Raw genomic sequence first — 24,238 nt, 5'->3', positions numbered from 1 at the left:
CAAATTCCCTCCCCCCAACCCCCCTCTATTTCTCCCCCCTTCCCCCCCCCCACCTCACACAATACTACAGTGCCCAGGGCAGCTGCCCCTCCTGCCATTTTCTCTGTTCTTATGTGGATAAGCTGGTCATCTTCCACTAGCAAGCTTATAGTTGCTTTTGTTTGCCTGTCTCTTCTGTCCCATTTCTCAGTCTCTCCGTTTCTGGGTCTGTCTGTATTCAGCAGAATCAGCACTTGCCACAAGTCGTCCTTGCTGAGAAGCATTTCTAGCTTGAAATTCCACAGCTGGTAATTGGCATTGTCCAGCTTTGCAATTGCAAATTTCACATCTGAACCGCTTGCAACCTTTCAGCAGCTTCTATAAAGTACTCACTGACTTGTAGTATCCTCTCAATTGCCTGGGCCCATAACCTGTGGGTTGAATATTAATATGATGCGCTGGAAGCTTCTTGAATACATGAAACAACTTTGCTTGCATGGAGCATAGCAGAACCTGTCTTAACAGTATGGAAACAGGAACACAACATAACACTGAGGAAAAGCACTTCCTCTCCTTACATCATACAATAGAGTTACATGCACATTACACTATAAAATGACAGCGTCACCTGCTGCATAGACAGGTATATTGCACATGTAGTCACAGTATATACTGGTAAGTAACTTGCTGTTGTTCTTCCAACAGTGATGACATCACTGAGACTAAAATAAGGTATGTAAAGAAAACATGTTATTTGTTTGCATGTTGATGAGGGAAAAGAGAGGAACCAGGGAAGGTAAAAATAAGCAGATTAAACTTTACACTCATAGTGATAGTGGCCTTTTAAATACACCTGGATTCCAATTCTGTTACTAATGTTTGCAGCATTCCCAGACTTATTAAAGAATGGCCATGTTCTCCAGTAGCTCACCTTGTTTACACAATTCAGAAGCTTGTTATTAGAAGATAACAGTTCCCAGGCTACACAGCCTCTGCTGGAATATATGGTGATTAGTATGAATGGCTAATTACCTGTTGGCTGGCAGGTGGTTCATAGAAACTGCTAAACACCCAACAAACAGATGACAGAGCGGCTCGGCATGATGAAGACTTTCTGCATCTGGTGGCTGCACAAAAAGTTATCTTCATCATCAAAACAAATTATTAACCAGGTCTTTATTCAGCTACCTGTTTAAAGCTGAGCTCCAGACAGAAACAGAAGACACAAAGAATGCAGCTCCGTATTTATTAATACATCGCTAAGGGCAGGTTCACACCAGTACATGGCGCGGGAAAGGTGAGTTCTGTGCGAGTTTCCCTGAACTGCGTTGAAAGCGCACTGCCTTTGTTATCTACCAATATATTGTTAACGGCACTCCAAACACAGATCTTAAATGCAGTGCATTTTTTGGGCACCAGATCAGAACCATGCGATTTTGTTTTTCATGCACTAGTTTTTGTCTGATCTGGTGGAATTTGAGTTAATTCAAGTGACTAGGCTGAAAATTGCACTGCAGGGAATGCACAGGAATCACACAGGAACAAGGACCGTGGACCGTGTTCCTGTGTGATTCTGGCGTGATCCAACCCTAAATGTATTATTTAAATACAACCAGTGGAAGTACCTGAATTTAACCTGGTTTCAGTTTCTGACGGTTGCTATACATCAGAACTCAGTCTAAGAGAGGAAGAATCATTCCAAACAGCCAGTCATGCTGCAGTACTCATGTGCTAACAAGGGGCATGCTGTTAGAAGGTGAGAGCCGAGTGAAAGGCGGATAGGAACATCAGTCTGCTACTTCTCCTTTTACTGTCCGGTCACAGGCTAGCTAAAAGATGTGTGGGTAGGGACTGAAAGGTAAGAATATTCTGGCAAAATATCCAGATTTTGGAGGCAGTTCTCTCTCAGCCGAAATGTTCTGTTGGGACCTGGATCACCTGCGTGTGGCACTGTGGTTCGATTATGCTGAAAATAAATAATACTTTGTGGAGTCAAAGGGCCAGTCCACCCAGGAATTGATATTTTAGTTTCTGGCAGATCCTGGAAAATTAAACCACCCAACAGTTTCTTCTAAAGCTGGTGATAGATGACTCATTTGTGTAACATTAAACCTACTCCTTACCCCTACCCCTAACCTTAACCCCCAACCATACCCCTAAACTTACTCCTACCCCTAACCCTAACGTCAACTCCCAACTGTAACCCTAAACCTACTCCTACCCCTAACCATAACCCTAAACCTACTCCTACCCCTAACCATAACCCTAAACCTACTCCTACCCCTAACCTTATTCCCCAACCGTAACGCTAAACCTACTCCTACCCCTAACCCTAACCTTAACCACCAACCATAATCCTAAACATACTCCTACTCCTAACCTCAACCCTCAACTGTAACCCTAAACCTACCCCTACCACTAACCTTAACCCCCAAATGTAACCCTAAACCCACTTCCAACCATAACCTCAACCCCCAAATGTAAACCTACTCCTATCCCTAACCCTAATCTTAACCCCAACTGTAACCCTAAACCTACTCCTACCCCTTACTTTAACCCCCACCTGTAACCCTAAACCTACTCCTACCCCTAACCATAACCTTAACCCTCACCTGTAACCCTAAACCCACTCCTACCCCTAGCCTTAACTCTCAACCGTAACCCTAAACCTACTCCTACCCCTAATATAACCTTAACCCCCAACTGTAACCCTAAACCTACTCCTACCCCTAACATAACCCTAACCCTCAACCGTAACCCTAAACCTACTCCTAACCATAACCTTAACCCCCAACTGTAACCCTAAACTTACTCCTACCCCTTACTTTAACCCCCAACTGTAATCCCTAAACCTACTCTTACCCCAACCTTAACCTTCAACCATATACCCTAAACCTACTCCAACCCCTAACCCCAATCCTTACCCCCAACCATAAACCTAACCCTACTCTATCCCTAAGCCCTAAGCCTAACCCTAGCTGATCAAAAGAAACTGAATGGATTCCCCCATCCACACAATTGAGGTGGATGGAGGAATTGTTTTAATGGTGCTAATGGCTGTTATTGGTTATTTTGTTGTGTCTTTGTGTCTTGTTCTGTTCATTGCTGTGATCTTGTGTTGTCTTTGTTGAGTTGGCTGTGTCGGAACAATTTCCCTTTGGGATTAATACTGTATTCTGATTCTGATTAAAATGAAAATTTACCAGCAGTCCCTTTTAAGAGGAGTTCATTAGATGGACCCCTCTTGAACAGGAATGGCCATAGATAGATTGAAGTTTTGCTGGTCCCGCCTGAACCAGCCAAATTTCAATCCATCCATGGCCAGCTTATCTTTTGGAGACTCTGTTGATGGAAGTTGTTGGGTCTGCACACCAACTTTTATTAAAGATGGCTCTCATGACCACTTTTTATATTATGGAAAATGTAACAAGAGGAGCTGGAACATGGTGAGTACATCCAAACCTCCCAGGTGGACAGGGGCAGAGCTGGAAATTGTGTCAGGAAGATTGTTGGAATATCCAAGACATATAAGAACCCAAAGGTTGACTTTGCCCACCAGCTCCCCTAAAAACTAAATCTATGTTTCGATGAACTGATTATTTAAAGTTAAAGAGAATTTCCTGAATTCTGTAATTTCAGGAGTTTTTTTTTTAGAAGTACTAGAAATTCTACATATGTAGGAACCTGTATTTTAGCTGAAGAATACCCTATGATTAGAATGGATTACACTGTTCACCTACAATCCTTTTACAAGGCTCCATTGTTTCCGGTACATATGCTCTGTGACAACAAACTCACTGAAGATCACTAATTATCCCCAAAGGGAGTTAAACTTGACGTGCCCGTGGGTGAATTCCTGGCACATGCAAACATACTATATAAAGCCTTTTTCATTAGCATAATTCCAACCGGACAAACACGATTGCCAAAATACAATTTAAGCACCACTGGAAAAAAAAATAGAGGAAAAATAGCCTCTTTGTTGCATGGGGTTATGGAAGTCAAATTCTATCTATTCATGTAATTGGCATGGAATTTTCCATCATGTACAATCAAATGGTAAAGTGCACAACGATGCCCACACATAATTCATATTAGCTCTTATAACAAACCACTGTACATGACGGAGAAGCTGCTCTGTAGCAAAAACCTGACAATGACACCACTGAGGGTGCAGCTCATTAATTTACCAGAAACCAACAACATCACTGAGAATGCAGCCCATCCATCCTCTGAAGAACAGTGAGTTTGTTTAGACTGTGATCCACCCATTAAGCTGCATTCACACCTGAGTGTTTTGGTTTTCAGGCAGATTTTGCTGTGATTTTTACCACGTATTTTGCCGCGATTTTGCACAGGTCAAAAAGTCACCAATGCAAAAAGCAGAACAACGCCTGTAATCTGCCCAAAAAGAAGCTTGTGTACTTTTTTGAGCTTCAGGCATTTTGCTTCAGGCTACAAAACGCTCAGAAGTGAACAGGGGCCATTTAAATTAATCGGATTTTGCTTATTGGGCATCTTTTGGGTGTTTTTTCTGGCGTTTTGCGAGCTGAAAATGCTCAGGTGTGAATGCAGCCTTAAGTGACAATACAGCCTATCTATTTACTAGAGACTGGTGACATCACTGAGTGCAGCCTATCTATTCAGGTGAGACCAGTGACATCACCAAGAATGCAGCCTATCCATTCACTATAGACCAGTGACATCACTGAGAATGCAACTTATACATTCACTAGAGGCCAGTAACATCACCATGAATGCAGCCTATCCATTCATGGGAGACCGGTGACATCACTGAGCATGAGGCCTTCCCATTCACTAGAGACCAGTGACACCACTGAGCATACAGCCTATCCATTTACTAGAAATCAGTGACATCACTGAGAATGCAGCCTATCCATTAACTAGAGACTGGAGACATCACTGAGAATGCAGCCTATCCATTCACTAGAGACCAGTGACATCACTGAGAATGCAGCCTATCCATTCACTAGAGACCAGTGACATCACTGAGAGTGCAGCCTATCCATTCACTAGAAACCAGTGACATCACTGAGAATGCAGCCTATCCATTCACTAGAAACCAGTGACATCACTGAGAATGCAGCCTATCCATTCACTAGAGACCAGTGACATCACTGAGAATGCAGCCTATCCATTCACTAGAGACCAGTGACATCACTCAGAGTGCAGCCTATCCATTCACTAGAAACCAGTGACATCACTGAGAATGCAACCTATCCAATCACTAGAGACCAGTGATATCATTAAAAATGCAGCCTATCCATTCACTAGAGAGCAGTGACATCACTAAGAATGCAACCTATCCATTAACTAGAGACTGGAGACATCACTGAGAATGCAGCCTATCCATTCACTAGAGACCAGTGACATCACTGAGAATGCAGCCTATCCATTCACTAGAGACCAGTGACATCACTGAGAGTGCAGCCTATCCATTCACTAGAGACCAGTGACATCACTGAGAGTGCAGCCTATCCATTCACTAGAGACCAGTGACATCACTGAGAATGCAACCTATCCAATCACTAGAGACCAGTGATATCATTAAAAATGCAGCCTATCCATTCACTAGAGAGCAGTGACATCACTAAGAATGCAACCTATCCATTCACTAGAGACCGGTGACATCACTGAGAATGCAGCCTATACATTCAGAAAGCACCAGTGACATCACTGAGAATGTAACCTATAAATTCACTAGAGACCGATGACATCACTGAGAAGTTCAGCAAAAAATATTGCAACTCACACTGGAATAGGCACAGATTGATTTTACGGGTTTGGTCTGTCGGAATTCTGCTGTGAAGATTTGCTATTGCTGTAAGGAGTGTTATTCCTGTACAAACAGACCCAAACCATCCACACATTTTTCCTGTGTAAAATGATTTGCTCTGCAGGCACAAAAATGAACAAACTTGTCTGTTGCTTTTCTCATAGCTGTGAGCAACATGGAAATAATGATTTCAGATAGCACTTCTATAAAGCAGAGAGAAAGCACACTTTTCTCGTTATTTTTGTAAACTTGAAAAGCCAATAAACCTAAATTATAAATTAATAATAGCATCCAAGTTTGTCTATATAAAGCTTTCAGGAGTTTAGAGCTGCAGTTTGAAAAGAGGGGAAGTTGGGATCATTGCTTTCCAACACCAAGTTACATAGTTAGTCAGGTTGAAAAAAGACACAAGTCCATCTAGTTCAACCATAAAAAAAAAAATAATAATAATAATATCAAACAATCCCATATACCCAATCCTTCACCCACAGTTGATCCAGAGGAAGGCGAAAAACCCCAGCAAAGCATGCTCCAATTTGCTACAGCAGGGGAAAAAATTCTTTCCTGACCCAACCCCAAGATTTTCCTTGGATCAACTTTACATATAAATGTTAGTATCAGTTATATTTTGTACATTTAGGCCCCATTCACACCTGAGCATTTTGTAGCTTGAAGCTACAAAACGCTGGAGGGGAAAAAAATTAATTATTCTCTATGGTTCACATCTCCACTCCAAAACGCCTGAAGCTCAAACAAGTTCTGGAACTTTTTTTTAGGCAGATTTGAGCGTTTTTCTGCTTTTTACATTGGTGACCTTTTGACCTGTACAAATCCGCAGCAAAAACGTGGCAAAAACGCGCGACTTTCTGCCTGAAAACGCTACGCTCAGGTGTGAATGGGGCCTTAGGCTTCTTTCACACTGAGGCGCTTTACAGGCGCTACAGCGCTAAAAATAGCGCCTGCATAGCGCCTGTAAAGAGCCTCTCCTGTCTCTCCAGTGTGAAAGCCCGAGTGCTTTCACACTGGATCGGTGCACTTGCAGCATCTATGTAGCGCTGTAGGAGAGGTGTATACACCGCTCCTAAAGCGCCCCTGCCCATTGAAATCAATGGGGCAGCGGTGCTTTGCCGGCGGTTTTGACCCTTTCCCGCTAGCGGACGAATAGCGCCGCTAAAAAGATGGGTTTACTGCCGACGCCTGCCCACCATAGTGTGAAAGTAACCTTAGGAAACAATGCAGGCCTTTCTTAAAGCAATCTACTGAGCTGGAAGAATACTGCAATCTGTATTTCTATTTCTAAAAAGTACGTAAACCCCTAAACCAAGGGCCAGGGCAGGCATCACTCAATAGCATAATCTAAAATCCAGGCAAGGGTCAGGGCAGGCTACAATCAGCAGCATAATTTGAAATCAAGGTAAGGATTGGGGCAGGCAAGAATCAGCAGCAAAATCTGAAATCCAGACAAGGGTCGGGACAGGCGACAATCAGCGGTGTAATTTGAAATCCAGGTAAGGATCAGAGCAGAAAACAATCAGCAGCTCAATCTGAAATCCAGACAAGGGTCAGGGCAGGCGACAATCAGCAGCATAATTTGAAATCAAGGTAAGGATTGGGGCAGGCAAGAATCAGCAGCAAAATCTGAAATCCAGTCAAGGGTCAGGCGGCAATCAGCAGCATAATTTGAAATCCAGGTAAGGATCAGAGCAGAAAACAATCAGCAGCTCAATCTGAAATCCAGACAATGGTCAGGGCAGGCGGCAATCAGCAGCATAACTTGAATTCCAGGCAAGGATCAGGGCAGGCAACAATCAGCAGCAAAATCTGAAATCCAGGTAAGGGTTAGGGCAGGCGGCAATCAGCGTAATCCAAAATTCAGGTAAGGGTCAGGGCAGGTGGCAATATGTAATTCAGGCAAGAGTCAGGACAAGCAGCAATCACTAGCATAATCCATAACCCAGGCAAGAGTCAGGGCAGGTGTCAGTCAGTAACCTACTATGTAATCCAGGGAAGGGTAATCATAGCATATTCATTGTCCAGGCAAAGGTCAGGGCAGGCAGCTTCCAGCAAAAGGTCAAACAGGCTGAAGAAATCTAGAGACAACACAAATACAGGAGCGAGAAAGCAGAACGCTATCACATGATTGGATATTCAACTTGAACACCTTACTTAATAAACTAACATTCTCTACTCCTTTAGTAAATCAGCCTCACTGGCATTTCCTGTATTTTCACTATGTTTGCCTAATTAAACCCGGTGCTCATTGTTATTTGTAATGGAAGAATATCAAATGAATACGATTCTCCAGATTAGTCAATGTGACGGACAATTTCCAGGCATTTACCACAGACATGATGCCACGCTACTGGCTCTACATTTGCCCCTGTTTGCTTACTCCAGTATTCGCCAGCAAAACTTCCCTTGCATTATAATTACGGAGAATATTTCACGGCCAAGCAAGGACAATGTTCTTGGATTCATCCCAACTTTATAAACAGGCAACTCAATGAAGTAATAGAAAAACAAGGGCAGCGCCCATTTCTTTGCCCTGTGGCTTTTTAGGAAATTTGTTTGCTACATAACTACCGAATGTCAGAAAAGATCTAAGTGCTGGAAGTCACGTTGAGTTATTCATATCTGGTAGATATAACCGCCGTCCCCTCCTCTAGCAAAAGCCAGTGGGTGAAGGAAAATCCATGCTACACAGAGTCTTACCCTTTAACAGGAATTTGAGGCCAGCTATTAGGCAGTTATTACCTTGTTTTAACCATCTACGCTTTCTGACACCTGGTGATCCCTTGTCCATCTTCAGTAATATTGCTCATACCCATGTTATTACTCATGTTACCCTTTTATATCTGATAACTATACTAATGGTCCTTATGTTGATCCTTGGTTATCATTGCTAACATTTTACCAAGTGTTAAATTGATATTGTCTGACACCATTGTTTGTATGAATATGCAATAAAAGAATTTTATTGACCCACCGTTATGTGTCGGCTTGCAAACCATTGGCTTCATTCAAAGTCCCACCTCCTTTTCCTTCACCCACTGGCTTTTGCTTGTGAGTTTTTAGATATTGTGTCATAGGGATGGAAACTTGCGGCCTCTACCCGGCGCAGTTTCATATAAAGTCCCAATTTCCCTCCCCCTTTGTTGTTCATATTAATAGGGATGGAAGCCTTTGGTTTGCTCTACTGCTATACCTTGATGTTATTAACAACTGTTATTAATCTGCCCTTATTGATTTCTTGGTAGCCTCACCTGTATTTACCCTTGTGTCATTTGATCAGTTCTAAATTGTACATGTCAGCTTTCTTATCCTGTGATTGGGTTTTAATGTTTAACAATTATGGTTTACCTTCAGCCTTGATTGATCATTATTTTGATCCAATCCTGGGCGGATGGCTCGTGGCTGGCCGGTGGGCCGTCCGGTCCTTGCCTGCCCGGGAGCTGCGATGGGCACTGTCGGCAACATGTTTCCCCCCCCTCCTCCCCCGCCCGCCCGTTCTGGTGGGCGTGTGTTTGGGGGGGGGCGGGGCTTGCCTCCACTGCCCATCGACGTCAAGCCACCCGCGACGGACGTGTGCTGCGTCTCCCGACGCCGCCGCGCCCTCTGCGCTGTTGTTGTTATGCTCGCAGGCTTGGTGGGTTGGTCCCAGCGGCCGCCGATCATTGGTCGGCCCCCCGCTGTGGCTCCTCCCACCTTTGGCCGTGCGTGCGTGACGTTGGCGGGCCTCCCCGCGGCGGCGCCTATATATGGGCGCTCTTTTTTACCTGGGGCGGTGCGGCGTTCGAGGCACACTACAGATACACTACAATGTGGTGGTGGTTCCTACTCCACACCACCCTGTCACACAGGTAATGCCACTTTACCCTTGTTTGATCACATGTTACTTTCCAGCTTCACTCACTCTTCTCTCCTTCACTCCTCTCCTCACTTCATCCACCCACCTACAAGATTTCCACACCATGCCCACCCTCCCCCCCCCCCCCCCTCCCCTACTATTCCTCCTCTCTCCCTCCCCCCCTTTTTTTTTTCCCCCCTTTCTTTCCCCCCCCCCTCCCACTTTTCCCTCCTATTTTATTTTATCCAGCTCACACACTTTCCCTCTGTACTAATACCCCCTGTATCATCACTCATCCATCACTCTTTACCCTAGGGTGCCTCGTGGCTCTGCATCGTTTTTTGGGGGGGTGCCTGTTTTGGTCGCCGCGGTGGGGGGGCCCGCCTCAGCTCCCGGCCCGGCACCAGCCCCGGACGGTTGCCGTACCTGGCCATTCACCATCTACCCATGCCTGCTGTGAGTACTTTTGCTTTTGGGGGATTACTCAGCCCCTTGTACCCATTATAACTCTGACCCATGATACTATTATTATTATCTTTAATTTTTAGAAACTTGACATGTCTGCTCCTGATGAGTGGTCTTGAACCACGAAACGCGTCGAGCTACCGGTTGCCCTTTATTGTTCCAATCCATGCTACACAGAGTCTTACCCTTTAACAGGAATTTGAGGCCAGCTATTAGGCAGTTATTACCTTGTTTTAACCATCTACGCTTTCTGACACCTGGTGATCCCTTGTCCATCTTCAGTAATATTGCTCATACCCATGTTATTACTCATGTTACCCTTTTATATCTGATAACTATACTAATGGTCCTTATGTTGATCCTTGGTTATCATTGCTAACATTTTACCAAGTGTTAAATTGATATTGTCTGACACCATTGTTTGTATGAATATGCAATAAAAGAATTTTATTGACCCACCGTTATGTGTCGGCTTGCAAACCATTGGCTTCATTCAAAGTCCCACCTCCTTTTCCTTCACCCACTGGCTTTTGCTTGTGAGTTTTTAGATATTGTGTCATAGGGATGGAAACTTGCGGCCTCTACCCGGCGCAGTTTCATATAAAGTCCCAATTTCCCTCCCCCTTTGTTGTTCATATTAATAGGGATGGAAGCCTTTGGTTTGCTCTACTGCTATACCTTGATGTTATTAACAACTGTTATTAATCTGCCCTTATTGATTTCTTGGTAGCCTCACCTGTATTTACCCTTGTGTCATTTGATCAGTTCTAAATTGTACATGTCAGCTTTCTTATCCTGTGATTGGGTTTTAATGTTTAACAATTATGGTTTACCTTCAGCCTTGATTGATCATTATTTTGATCCAATCCTGGGCGGATGGCTCGTGGCTGGCCGGTGGGCCGTCCGGTCCTTGCCTGCCCGGGAGCTGCGATGGGCACTGTCGGCAACATGTTTCCCCCCCCCTCCTCCCCCGCCCGCCCGTTCTGGTGGGCGTGTGTGTGGGGGGGGCGGGGCTTGCCTCCACTGCCCATCGACGTCACGCCACCCGCGACGGACGTGTGCTGCGTCTCCCGACGCCGCCGCGCCCTCTGCGCTGTTGTTGTTATGCTCGCAGGCTTGGTGGGTTGGTCCCAGCGGCCGCCGATCATTGGTCGGCCCCCCGCTGTGGCTCCTCCCACCTTTGGCCGTGCGTGCGTGACGTTGGCGGGCCTCCCCGCGGCGGCGCCTATATATGGGCGCTCTTTTTTACCTGGGGCGGTGCGGCGTTCGAGGCACACTACAGATACACTACAATGTGGTGGTGGTTCCTACTCCACACCACCCTGTCACACAGGTAATGCCACTTTACCTTTGTTTGATCACATGTTACTTTCCAGCTTCACTCACTCTTCTCTCCTTCACTCCTCTCCTCACTTCATCCACCCACCTACAAGATTTCCACACCATGCCCACCCTTCCCCCCCCCCCCCCCTCCCCTACTATTCCTCCTCTCTCCCTCCCCCCTTTTTTTTTTCCCCCCTTTCTTTCCCCCCCCCCCTCCCACTTTTCCCTCCTATTTTATTTTATCCAGCTCACACACTTTCCCTCTGTACTAATACCCCCTGTATCATCACTCATCCATCACTCTTTACCCTAGGGTGCCTCGTGGCTCTGCATCGTTTTTTGGGGGGGTGCCTGTTTTGGTCGCCGCGGTGGGGGGGCCCGCCTCAGCTCCCGGCCCGGCACCAGCCCCGGACGGTTGCCGTACCTGGCCATTCACCATCTACCCATGCCTGCTGTGAGTACTTTTGCTTTTGGGGGATTACTCAGCCCCTTGTACCCATTATAACTCTGACCCATGATACTATTATTATTATCTTTAATTTTTAGAAACTTGACATGTCTGCTCCTGATGAGTGGTCTTGAACCACGAAACGCGTCGAGCTACCGGTTGCCCTTTATTGTTCCAATCCATGCTACACAGAGTCTTACCCTTTAACAGGAATTTGAGGCCAGCTATTAGGCAGTTATTACCTTGTTTTAACCATCTACGCTTTCTGACACCTGGTGATCCCTTGTCCATCTTCAGTAATATTGCTCATACCCATGTTATTACTCATGTTACCCTTTTATATCTGATAACTATACTAATGGTCCTTATGTTGATCCTTGGTTATCATTGCTAACATTTTACCAAGTGTTAAATTGATATTGTCTGACACCATTGTTTGTATGAATATGCAATAAAAGAATTTTATTGACCCACCGTTATGTGTCGGCTTGCAAACCATTGGCTTCATTCAAAGTCCCACCTCCTTTTCCTTCACCCACTGGCTTTTGCTTGTGAGTTTTTAGATATTGTGTCATAGGGATGGAAACTTGCGGCCTCTACCCGGCGCAGTTTCATATAAAGTCCCAATTTCCCTCCCCCTTTGTTGTTCATATTAATAGGGATGGAAGCCTTTGGTTTGCTCTACTGCTATACCTTGATGTTATTAACAACTGTTATTAATCTGCCCTTATTGATTTCTTGGTAGCCTCACCTGTATTTACCCTTGTGTCATTTGATCAGTTCTAAATTGTACATGTCAGCTTTCTTATCCTGTGATTGGGTTTTAATGTTTAACAATTATGGTTTACCTTCAGCCTTGATTGATCATTATTTTGATCCAATCCTGGGCGGATGGCTCGTGGCTGGCCGGTGGGCCGTCCGGTCCTTGCCTGCCCGGGAGCTGCGATGGGCACTGTCGGCAACATGTTTCCCCCCCCTCCTCCCCCGCCCGCCCGTTCTGGTGGGCGTGTGTGTGGGGGGGGGCGGGGCTTGCCTCCACTGCCCATCGACGTCACGCCACCCGCGACGGACGTGTGCTGCGTCTCCCGACGCCGCCGCGCCCTCTGCGCTGTTGTTGTTATGCTCGCAGGCTTGGTGGGTTGGTCCCAGCGGCCGCCGATCATTGGTCGGCCCCCCGCTGTGGCTCCTCCCACCTTTGGCCGTGCGTGCGTGACGTTGGCGGGCCTCCCCGCGGCGGCGCCTATATATGGGCGCTCTTTTTTACCTGGGGCGGTGCGGCGTTCGAGGCACACTACAGATACACTACAATGTGGTGGTGGTTCCTACTCCACACCACCCTGTCACACAGGTAATGCCACTTTACCTTTGTTTGATCACATGTTACTTTCCAGCTTCACTCACTCTTCTCTCCTTCACTCCTCTCCTCACTTCATCCACCCACCTACAAGATTTCCACACCATGCCCACCCTTCCCCCCCCCCCCCCCCTCCCCTACTATTCCTCCTCTCTCCCTCCCCCCTTTTTTTTTTTTCCCCCCTTTCTTTCCCCCCCCCCTCCCACTTTTCCCTCCTATTTTATTTTATCCAGCTCACACACTTTCCCTCTGTACTAATACCCCCTGTATCATCACTCATCCATCACTCTTTACCCTAGGGTGCCTCGTGGCTCTGCATCGTTTTTTGGGGGGGTGCCTGTTTTGGTCGCCGCGGTGGGGGGGCCCGCCTCAGCTCCCGGCCCGGCACCAGCCCCGGACGGTTGCCGTACCTGGCCATTCACCATCTACCCATGCCTGCTGTGAGTACTTTTGCTTTTGGGGGATTACTCAGCCCCTTGTACCCATTATAACTCTGACCCATGATACTATTATTATTATCTTTAATTTTTAGAAACTTGACATGTCTGCTCCTGATGAGTGGTCTTGAACCACGAAACGCGTCGAGCTACCGGTTGCCCTTTATTGTTCCAATCCATGCTACACAGAGTCTTACCCTTTAACAGGAATTTGAGGCCAGCTATTAGGCAGTTATTACCTTGTTTTAACCATCTACGCTTTCTGACACCTGGTGATCCCTTGTCCATCTTCAGTAATATTGCTCATACCCATGTTATTACTCATGTTACCCTTTTATATCTGATAACTATACTAATGGTCCTTATGTTGATCCTTGGTTATCATTGCTAACATTTTACCAAGTGTTAAATTGATATTGTCTGACACCATTGTTTGTATGAATATGCAATAAAAGAATTTTATTGACCCACCGTTATGTGTCGGCTTGCAAACCATTGGCTTCATTCAAAGTCCCACCTCCTTTTCCTTCACCCACTGGCTTTTGCTTGTGAGTTTTTAGATATTGTGTCATAGGGATGGAAACTTGCGGCCTCTACCCGGCGCAGTTTCATATAAAGTCCCAATTTCCCTCCCCCTTTGTTGTTCATATTAATAGGGATGGAAGCCTTTGGTTTGCTCTACTGCTATACCTTGATGTTATTAACAACTGTTATTAATCTGCCCTTATTGATTTCTTGGTAGCCTCACCTGTATTTACCCTTGTGTCATTTGATCAGTTCTAAATTGTACATGTCAGCTTTCTTATCCTGTGATTGGGTTTTAATGTTTAACAATTATGGTTTACCTTCAGCCTTGATTGATCATTATTTTGATCCAATCCTGGGCGGATGGCTCGTGGCTGGCCGGTGGGCCGTCCGGTCCTTGCCTGCCCGGGAGCTGCGATGGGCACTGTCGGCAACATGTTTCCCCCCCCTCCTCCCCCGCCCGCCCGTTCTGGTGGGCGTGTGTGTGGGGGGGGGCGGGGCTTGCCTCCACTGCCCATCGACGTCACGCCACCCGCGACGGACGTGTGCTGCGTCTCCCGACGCCGCCGCGCCCTCTGCGCTGTTGTTGTTATGCTCGCAGGCTTGGTGGGTTGGTCCCAGCGGCCGCCGATCATTGGTCGGCCCCCCGCTGTGGCTCCTCCCACCTTTGGCCGTGCGTGCGTGACGTTGGCGGGCCTCCCCGCGGCGGCGCCTATATATGGGCGCTCTTTTTTACCTGGGGCGGTGCGGCGTTCGAGGCACACTACAGATACACTACAATGTGGTGGTGGTTCCTACTCCACACCACCCTGTCACACAGGTAATGCCACTTTACCTTTGTTTGATCACATGTTACTTTCCAGCTTCACTCACTCTTCTCTCCTTCACTCCTCTCCTCACTTCATCCACCCACCTACAAGATTTCCACACCATGCCCACCCTTCCCCCCCCCCCCCCTCCCCTACTATTCCTCCTCTCTCCCTCCCCCCTTTTTTTTTTCCCCCCTTTCTTTTCCCCCCCCCTCCCACTTTTCCCTCCTATTTTATTTTATCCAGCTCACACACTTTCCCTCTGTACTAATACCCCCTGTATCATCACTCATCCATCACTCTTTACCCTAGGGTGCCTCGTGGCTCTGCATCGTTTTTTTGGGGGGGTGCCTGTTTTGGTCGCCGCGGTGGGGGGGCCCGCCTCAGCTCCCGGCCCGGCACCAGCCCCGGACGGTTGCCGTACCTGGCCATTCACCATCTACCCATGCCTGCTGTGAGTACTTTTGCTTTTGGGGGATTACTCAGCCCCTTGTACCCATTATAACTCTGACCCATGATACTATTATTATTATCTTTAATTTTTAGAAACTTGACATGTCTGCTCCTGATGAGTGGTCTTGAACCACGAAACGCGTCGAGCTACCGGTTGCCCTTTATTGTTCCAATCCATGCTACACAGAGTCTTACCCTTTAACAGGAATTTGAGGCCAGCTATTAGGCAGTTATTACCTTGTTTTAACCATCTACGCTTTCTGACACCTGGTGATCCCTTGTCCATCTTCAGTAATATTGCTCATACCCATGTTATTACTCATGTTACCCTTTTATATCTGATAACTATACTAATGGTCCTTATGTTGATCCTTGGTTATCATTGCTAACATTTTACCAAGTGTTAAATTGATATTGTCTGACACCATTGTTTGTATGAATATGCAATAAAAGAATTTTATTGACCCACCGTTATGTGTCGGCTTGCAAACCATTGGCTTCATTCAAAGTCCCACCTCCTTTTCCTTCACCCACTGGCTTTTGCTTGTGAGTTTTTAGATATTGTGTCATAGGGATGGAAACTTGCGGCCTCTACCCGGCGCAGTTTCATATAAAGTCCCAATTTCCCTCCCCCTTTGTTGTTCATATTAATAGGGATGGAAGCCTTTGGTTTGCTCTACTGCTATACCTTGATGTTATTAACAACTGTTATTAATCTGCCCTTATTGATTTCTTGGTAGCCTCACCTGTATTTACCCTTGTGTCATTTGATCAGTTCTAAATTGTACATGTCAGCTTTCTTATCCTGTGATTGGGTTTTAATGTTTAACAATTATGGTTTACCTTCAGCCTTGATTGATCATTATTTTGATCCAATCCTGGGCGGATGGCTCGTGGCTGGCCGGTGGGCCGTCCGGTCCTTGCCTGCCCGGGAGCTGCGATGGGCACTGTCGGCAACATGTTTCCCCCCCCTCCTCCCCCGCCCGCCCGTTCTGGTGGGCGTGTGTGTGGGGGGGGGCGGGGCTTGCCTCCACTGCCCATCGACGTCACGCCACCCGCGACGGACGTGTGCTGCGTCTCCCGACGCCGCCGCGCCCTCTGCGCTGTTGTTGTTATGCTCGCAGGCTTGGTGGGTTGGTCCCAGCGGCCGCCGATCATTGGTCGGCCCCCCGCTGTGGCTCCTCCCACCTTTGGCCGTGCGTGCGTGACGTTGGCGGGCCTCCCCGCGGCGGCGCCTATATATGGGCGCTCTTTTTTACCTGGGGCGGTGCGGCGTTCGAGGCACACTACAGATACACTACAATGTGGTGGTGGTTCCTACTCCACACCACCCTGTCACACAGGTAATGCCACTTTACCTTTGTTTGATCACATGTTACTTTCCAGCTTCACTCACTCTTCTCTCCTTCACTCCTCTCCTCACTTCATCCACCCACCTACAAGATTTCCACACCATGCCCACCCTTCCCCCCCCCCCCCCTCCCCTACTATTCCTCCTCTCTCCCTCCCCCCTTTTTTTTTTCCCCCCTTTCTTTCCCCCCCCCCTCCCACTTTTCCCTCCTATTTTATTTTATCCAGCTCACACACTTTCCCTCTGTACTAATACCCCCTGTATCATCACTCATCCATCACTCTTTACCCTAGGGTGCCTCGTGGCTCTGCATCGTTTTTTGGGGGGGTGCCTGTTTTGGTCGCCGCGGTGGGGGGGCCCGCCTCAGCTCCCGGCCCGGCACCAGCCCCGGACGGTTGCCGTACCTGGCCATTCACCATCTACCCATGCCTGCTGTGAGTACTTTTGCTTTTGGGGGATTACTCAGCCCCTTGTACCCATTATAACTCTGACCCATGATACTATTATTATTATCTTTAATTTTTAGAAACTTGACATGTCTGCTCCTGATGAGTGGTCTTGAACCACGAAACGCGTCGAGCTACCGGTTGCCCTTTATTGTTCCAATCCATGCTACACAGAGTCTTACCCTTTAACAGGAATTTGAGGCCAGCTATTAGGCAGTTATTACCTTGTTTTAACCATCTACGCTTTCTGACACCTGGTGATCCCTTGTCCATCTTCAGTAATATTGCTCATACCCATGTTATTACTCATGTTACCCTTTTATATCTGATAACTATACTAATGGTCCTTATGTTGATCCTTGGTTATCATTGCTAACATTTTACCAAGTGTTAAATTGATATTGTCTGACACCATTGTTTGTATGAATATGCAATAAAAGAATTTTATTGACCCACCGTTATGTGTCGGCTTGCAAACCATTGGCTTCATTCAAAGTCCCACCTCCTTTTCCTTCACCCACTGGCTTTTGCTTGTGAGTTTTTAGATATTGTGTCATAGGGATGGAAACTTGCGGCCTCTACCCGGCGCAGTTTCATATAAAGTCCCAATTTCCCTCCCCCTTTGTTGTCCCCTCCTCTAGGTTATCAATGCGTTAGAAACTAGACATGTGCGGTTGGTTTCGTTCCGAATTAATATTCGGACAAATTTTTGTTATTCAGATATATCCGAATACCCGAATTACAATATAAACAAATTTTACCGAATGCTTCAAATAAGGAAATGAAATTGGTCTGAATTTCCAAAATTCGGACTGAAATTCGAATCATATTTGACATCAAACTACAGTTGAATTTTAACTGTACACATATTGCTGAAATCAAAGACTGTGGAGTTGATTTACTAAAGGCTAATAGACTGTGCACCTTGGAAAGTGCAATTGCACTCTGCAAGTGCAGTTGCTCCAGAGCTTAGTAAATGAGGTAAAGTTTTACTTTGCAAAGAATACCCAATCACATGCAAGGAAAATAAAAAAACAGCATTTTTGCTTGCACATGATTGCTTGATGAAAGTCAGCAGAACTTTTGCTCATTTACTAAACTCTGGAGCAACTGCTCTTGCCGTGTGCAACTGCACTTTTCAAAGTGCACAGTCTTTTTGCCTTTAGTAAATCAACCCCAGTGTGTGTTATTAGAGTACCATTTCGAAATAATGCTGTTTTAGTTAAGCCAAAGGTGATTTAAAGGGGTTGATTTACTAAAGGCAAATCCACTTTGCACTACAAGTGCACTTGTAAGTGCAGTCACTGTAGATCGCTGCAGATTTGAGGGGAAGCTCTGCTGATTTTATCATCTGGCTCGTCCTTGCTTCCGAGCATGCGTGTTTGTACTTTGGACTTTTGTCCGACGGACTTGTGTACACACGCTCGGAAAATCCAACAACAGACATTTGTCCGCAGAAAATTTTAAAACCTGCGATCTAACATTTGTCCGCGGAAAATCTGACAACAATTGTCCAATGGAGCGTACAAACGGTCAGATTTTCCGCCAACAGCCTGTCATCACACAATTTCATGTCGGAAAATCCGATCATGTGTAGGGGGCTTTACTCTTTTCTCCCTGGCCCAACTGTCCCTGGCCCACTGCTTTTATTTATTGGATTTTAGTTCTTTTAATAATGGAGGCTCAGCTGCACATGTGGGTGTCACCTAGGTCTGTATGCAAATATTGCCTGCATTGGGGCTGACAACTCTGAAAAGGAGTACTGAGGCAAGATGCTGTGATGTTTTCATGAAGGCATGCACAGCCTCTCCTACCAGCCATGATCTGCCTGCATTGGATAAAGAAGCAAAGAGACCTATTGTCTAAAATAGGGTATGTAATGAAAATTTTAAGATTTTATAAAAAAAAAAAAAAAAAAATGTTTTTTTCATTTAAAAAAGTAGCTCTGCCACTTTTATGTATAAAATTTGGAATCCATATTTAATTATAGAAGGTGATAGATGTATATTGCACAGAAGCGATTACAGCTTATTATTTTGGTCTTATTTAAACTCCAGACACAGAATTGCAATAGCTGGAGGATAACTGCTTTCTTCTCACCCTGGCTCCGGGAAGGCTTTCTGTAATCAAAACACATATCGTTGTTTCTTCTTGAAATGTTTCTTTTCGCACTCGGCGTCTGAAGACGAGCCAAATGTTTTCAAAGGGAGACACGGCGGTCTCCACGCTGCGTTGAATCATACGGGCCACGGACACAGCTCGGTGCTTGACTGCCGGCCAAAATAATGAGAAGTGGGACAAGACATTCTCAAATCACATATCAAAAATGCAATAAGAGAAGGAGATGCTGAAAGCACTAGGAAAAAACTCATGGGATTTTAGCCCAGGTTCACACTGACAGCGGGAATAAAATCGTGCGAGTTGCACAATTTTATTCCCGCATATCAGTCCCGACTTCAGGGGGCGATTTCAGAGACATCTGTGCGGGTTACTGCACAGATGTCTATGGAAATCACACCCCGAAGTCGCCAAAAGTAGTACAGAAACTACTTTTGGGAATCATTGCGGCGCCGCAAATGCGGCATTGCACCAATTCGGACGATGCCATTGCCGGCAATTGCTGCCGATTTGGCATGTGATTTGACATCAAATCGCATGCCAAATTGCTCCAATTTGAAACAAGCACAAGGGAGGCTGCCATTGCTGTTCTCCTGAAAATGCTAGTTGCTTAATTCTTTCTGAGTCAGTGACTAGAACAAGTATGGCGCACGCAAAGGCAGAACTTCTGGTCTGTATACTCGTAACAGGGAACTGACAAAATGCTAAAGCCAGGGAAGTATTAAGGCCTCATGCATACTATGCTCTTCTAAATGCTTTTCTCCTGACAGATGCATTGAGGCACCTCAAGCATTGGCTGTTCATTGATTTCATTGGCCAGAATAGTAATTTATTCCGGCCACTGAAATGAATTATTATTATTATTATTATTCAGGATTTATATAGCGCCAACAGTTTACGCAGCGCTTTACAATATAAAAGGGAGACAATACAGTTATAATACAATACAATACAATAGGATTAAGAGGGCCCTGCTCAGAAGAGCTTACAATCTAATAGGGTGGGGCAGGTGGTACAAAAGGTTGTAACTGTGGGGAATGAGCTGGTGGAAGTGGTAGGAGATTAGTTGGAGACGTGATAGGCTTTCCTGAAGAGATGAGTTTTCAGGGATTGCCTGAAGGTAGCAAGAGTAGGGGATAGCCGGATAGATGGAGGTAGTGAGTTCCAGAGGATGGGAGAGGCTCTGGAGAAATCCTGGAGATGAGCATGGGAGGAGGAGATGAGAGAGCTTGAAAGCAGGAGGTCTTGAGAAGAGCGGAGAGGTCGATTTGGGTGATATTTGGAGACAAGATTAGTGATGTAGCTTGGGGCAGAATTGTGAATGGCTTTGTATGTTGTGGTTAAATGAATGCCTGTGTGGGGCATGGGCCTAAGCGGGGCATTCTTACCACTATCCAACAATGTAAGGAGCATCCTTCCCACTGATCACCAATGTAAGGAGCACTCTGGTCACTGACCACCAATGTAAGGATTATTCTTATCACCGACCACCAATAAAAGTATCTTTCTTCCCACTGACCACCAATGTAAGGGGCATTCTTCCCACTGATCACCAATGTAAGGAGCATTCTTGTCACTGATTACCAATGTAAGGGCATCCTTCCCACTGACCACCAATGTAAGGAGCATTGTTCCCACTGACCACCAATGTAAGGAGCATTGTTCCCACTGACCACCAATGTAAGGAACATTCTTCCCACTGATGACCAATGTAAGGAACATTGTTCCCACTGACCACTAATGTAATGGGGCATTGTTCCCACTGACCACCAATGTAAGGAACATTCTTCCCACTGATGACCAATGTAAGGAACATTCTTCCCACTGACCACTAATGTAATGGGGCATTGTTCCCACTGATCATCAATGTAAGGGGCATTCTTCCCACTGATCACCAAGTGCATCAAGTGTAGCACTAAAGTGCCAAACTAAGTGACCGTGGCTATGTTATAAACATAAATAACATAATAAATTTATACACATATACATAAATGACACATGTGATAAAAATTGTGTGAAAAGAAACAGATAAAAATTAATTGAATGAAATTAAGAAATAAAGTCTGTAGGAGTCTTCAAAGATCCACAGTGTGCAGTCATTAATAACAGTCCATATTGAAGTGAGATGGTCTTGATCACCGTGCATAAAACCAATATGGTAGATGAAAAATAAGAACACCAGTGTGATGATGCCAACACCAGGATAAGTGCAGGCTTACCAGAAAGTTTGAACTCAAAAGAACATACGTTCTATGAGTCAAACCAGCTTGTATTGTCAGCCCACAATAGGGGTGGAACCTTGGGAGTCCTCAGTAATTGGAGTCTGAAGTCTCTAAAACCTTCATGGAAGGATCGTCTCCATACGGATGGTTACACATCAGGAGAAGATGGCCTTAGCTAATTCCAGAGCCACAGGGTGATGTGGAGGATTCTCTTGGTATATGTCTTGAAGAATGTCCCTCCAGAACTGCATCCGCATCAGACCCAGGTTCTTCTGAGACACAGAGTCCTTCACCTGTGAAAGTTCTACATTAAAGGCTCGCAAAGCAAGTACAGCCGCTCTTCCCCCGGCTGTTCCCCGGGTACACAGGTGACAGTCACCTGTGTACCTGGGGAACAGCCGGGGGAAGAGCGGCAAGGCGGCCTCCTACTGTGTTGAGCTGGTCAGGAAACGGGACTATGAAGGATTTTTATGTACATTGCTGCTACCTCCAGAATCCCAAAACTCTGTACTTGCTTTGCGAGCCTTTAATGTAGAACTTTCACAGGTGAAGGACTCTGTGTCTCAGAAGAACCTGGGTCTGATGCGGATGCAGTTCTGGGGGGACATTCTTCAAGACATATACCAAGAGAATCCTCCACATCACCCTGTGGCTCTGGAATTAGCTAAGGCCATCTTCTCTTTATGTGTAACCATCCGTATGGAGACGATCCTTCCATGAAGGTTTTAGAGACTTCAGACTTCAGTTTCCCAGTACTATACCTTTTATCCAATTTCTAAATTGCTGCATTTGTAAATTCCAAAAGCCAATATAAAGGAATAGTAGTGGTAAAAAAAAACTTGTGGGTTTAACCAATCCTTTCTTTTCTGTACAATTCTCCTTTAAGGGGTCATGACAGGGGGTGTGTCCTATGCCTACATACGTTTTCTAATAGGTGTCCTTCATTCCCATCTCAGAAAGTTGATATGTATAGTATGTATTTTTTAATACAAATGTGTTACAGATCAACACAATGTTTTACAAAATGGGATATAGTTTGTGATTGAACATGTACATAGGGACAAACATATTTGCTTATTAAATTTGCTCGCTCTGGTTAGTAGTGGTCTGGCCCTCTTCCAGCCCTATGTGTAAAAACGATGACCAGTCCTTCCATACAATCAATCATTATTTAGCAAAAAACATCTTGCAGGGAATGTAAAGTTGGAGTAGATGGGAGGTATGTCTAGGTATAGCTAGGCAGACCTCAGGCTGGTTTTATATCCAGAGACTAAGAAAGCTCAGAATTGATTTATATATATATATATATATAAACATCTATCACCCAGGTGAGTCATTCAGGTAAACTCCAAGCTAAAAATACTTTCTTTTCTATTTTATATCTGTTTCTTGTTTAAACAGTTTTTAAAGAATGTTGTAGAAAAAAAAAAAAAAAAACGCCCTGGAAAATGGGGCAAATGTCTCCATCCCAGACAGACTTGGTGTAAATATGTCACACTTTGAAAGGCTTAAAGGGTAACTCCACTTTCGTGGGAAAAAATCAAATCATATAGCATAAACAATTGTGACACAAGTCATATTGTGATAGAATGTTATTAAAAGTTACCTTTCCTTTTTAATCTGCAGCTCTGTCATTTACTGCAAAATGTAATATGGCAGCCTTGAGACGTTCAATACACAGATGTTGTACAGGATGCCCCCCAGAAATACCATTTCCTGATTGTGTGATTAGCTTACTGATTTTTCTCAAAAGTCTGCAGTCTATCTATCTATCTAAAGTATCTGTCTATCTACATACCTCCCAACATTTTGAGATGGGAATGAGGGACATCTACTAACAAATGTATGTAGGCATAGGGCACGCCCCCTGCCACTCCCCCTTAAAGGAGAATTAACCAAAAAAAAGGTTAATTAAATCCACAAGGACTTTTTTTACCACTACTATTCCTTTAAATTGGCTTTTAAAATGTACAAATGCAGCAATTTAGAATTTGGATGAAAGGTTTAGCACTGGGAAACACCCGGGTTTAAAGGGATGAGGTGGCAACCCTAGTGTGAAAGTTGGGTTACAATAAGGACTGCTGTGTGTAGCATAAAGAAAACAAAGGACTTCCCCACCACTGGCCAGTGGATTGTTAGCACTGAAAGGGAAGGCAAACAAGACACAGCTATCTTTGATGCTGTGCTCATCTGTACTGGACATCATTCATTTCCAAACCTACCACTTTCTTCCTTTCCAGGTATAGAACAATGTAAGGGGCAGTACTTACACAGTAGAGAATACAAGCTTCCAGACAATTTTAAAGGCAAAAGAGTTTTGGTGATTGGTATTGGGAACTCTAAAGGGGACATTGCAGTGGAACTAAGCAGAACAGCAAAAAAGGTGTTCCTTAATACAAGAAGAGGTGCCTGGGTTACACACCGTGTTGCTAAGAATGGCTATCCTAGGGACATCGCAAACTTATCACTTTTTCAAAATTTGATCAGAAAACTTGCCTTCTTCTGTGACCAACTATATGGTAGAATCAGCTCTCAACAGTAGATTTAATCATTGTAACTTTGGCCTTCTGCCACAACATAGTGTGTAGGACTTACATCATGTGGTGGAGGAGAGGAAATTCCATTCCCTAAGGCACGATCAACCAACCAATTCGTTGGACGGGA

At 45.3% G+C, this 24,238-nt stretch overlaps 1 protein-coding gene and 1 pseudogene across 1 annotated transcript in view; one reads left to right on the top strand and one right to left on the bottom strand.

Moving 5' to 3' along the window:
* FRMD6 (FERM domain containing 6) overlaps nt 1–24,238 on the bottom strand; it is a 250,182-nt gene that overhangs the window by 116,654 nt on the left and 109,290 nt on the right. The gene's annotated exons all lie outside the window — the stretch shown is intronic.
* Nucleotides 4,100–24,162, top strand: LOC141116532 (flavin-containing monooxygenase 5 pseudogene; annotated as a pseudogene).

Source organism: Aquarana catesbeiana, linkage group LG13 (assembly GCF_042186555.1).
Source record: "Aquarana catesbeiana isolate 2022-GZ linkage group LG13, ASM4218655v1, whole genome shotgun sequence".
NCBI classification, from domain to species: domain Eukaryota; kingdom Metazoa; phylum Chordata; class Amphibia; order Anura; family Ranidae; genus Aquarana; species Aquarana catesbeiana.
The sequence above is the reverse complement of the archived record's forward strand: the minus strand, read 5'-3'. Positions and strand labels throughout refer to the sequence as shown.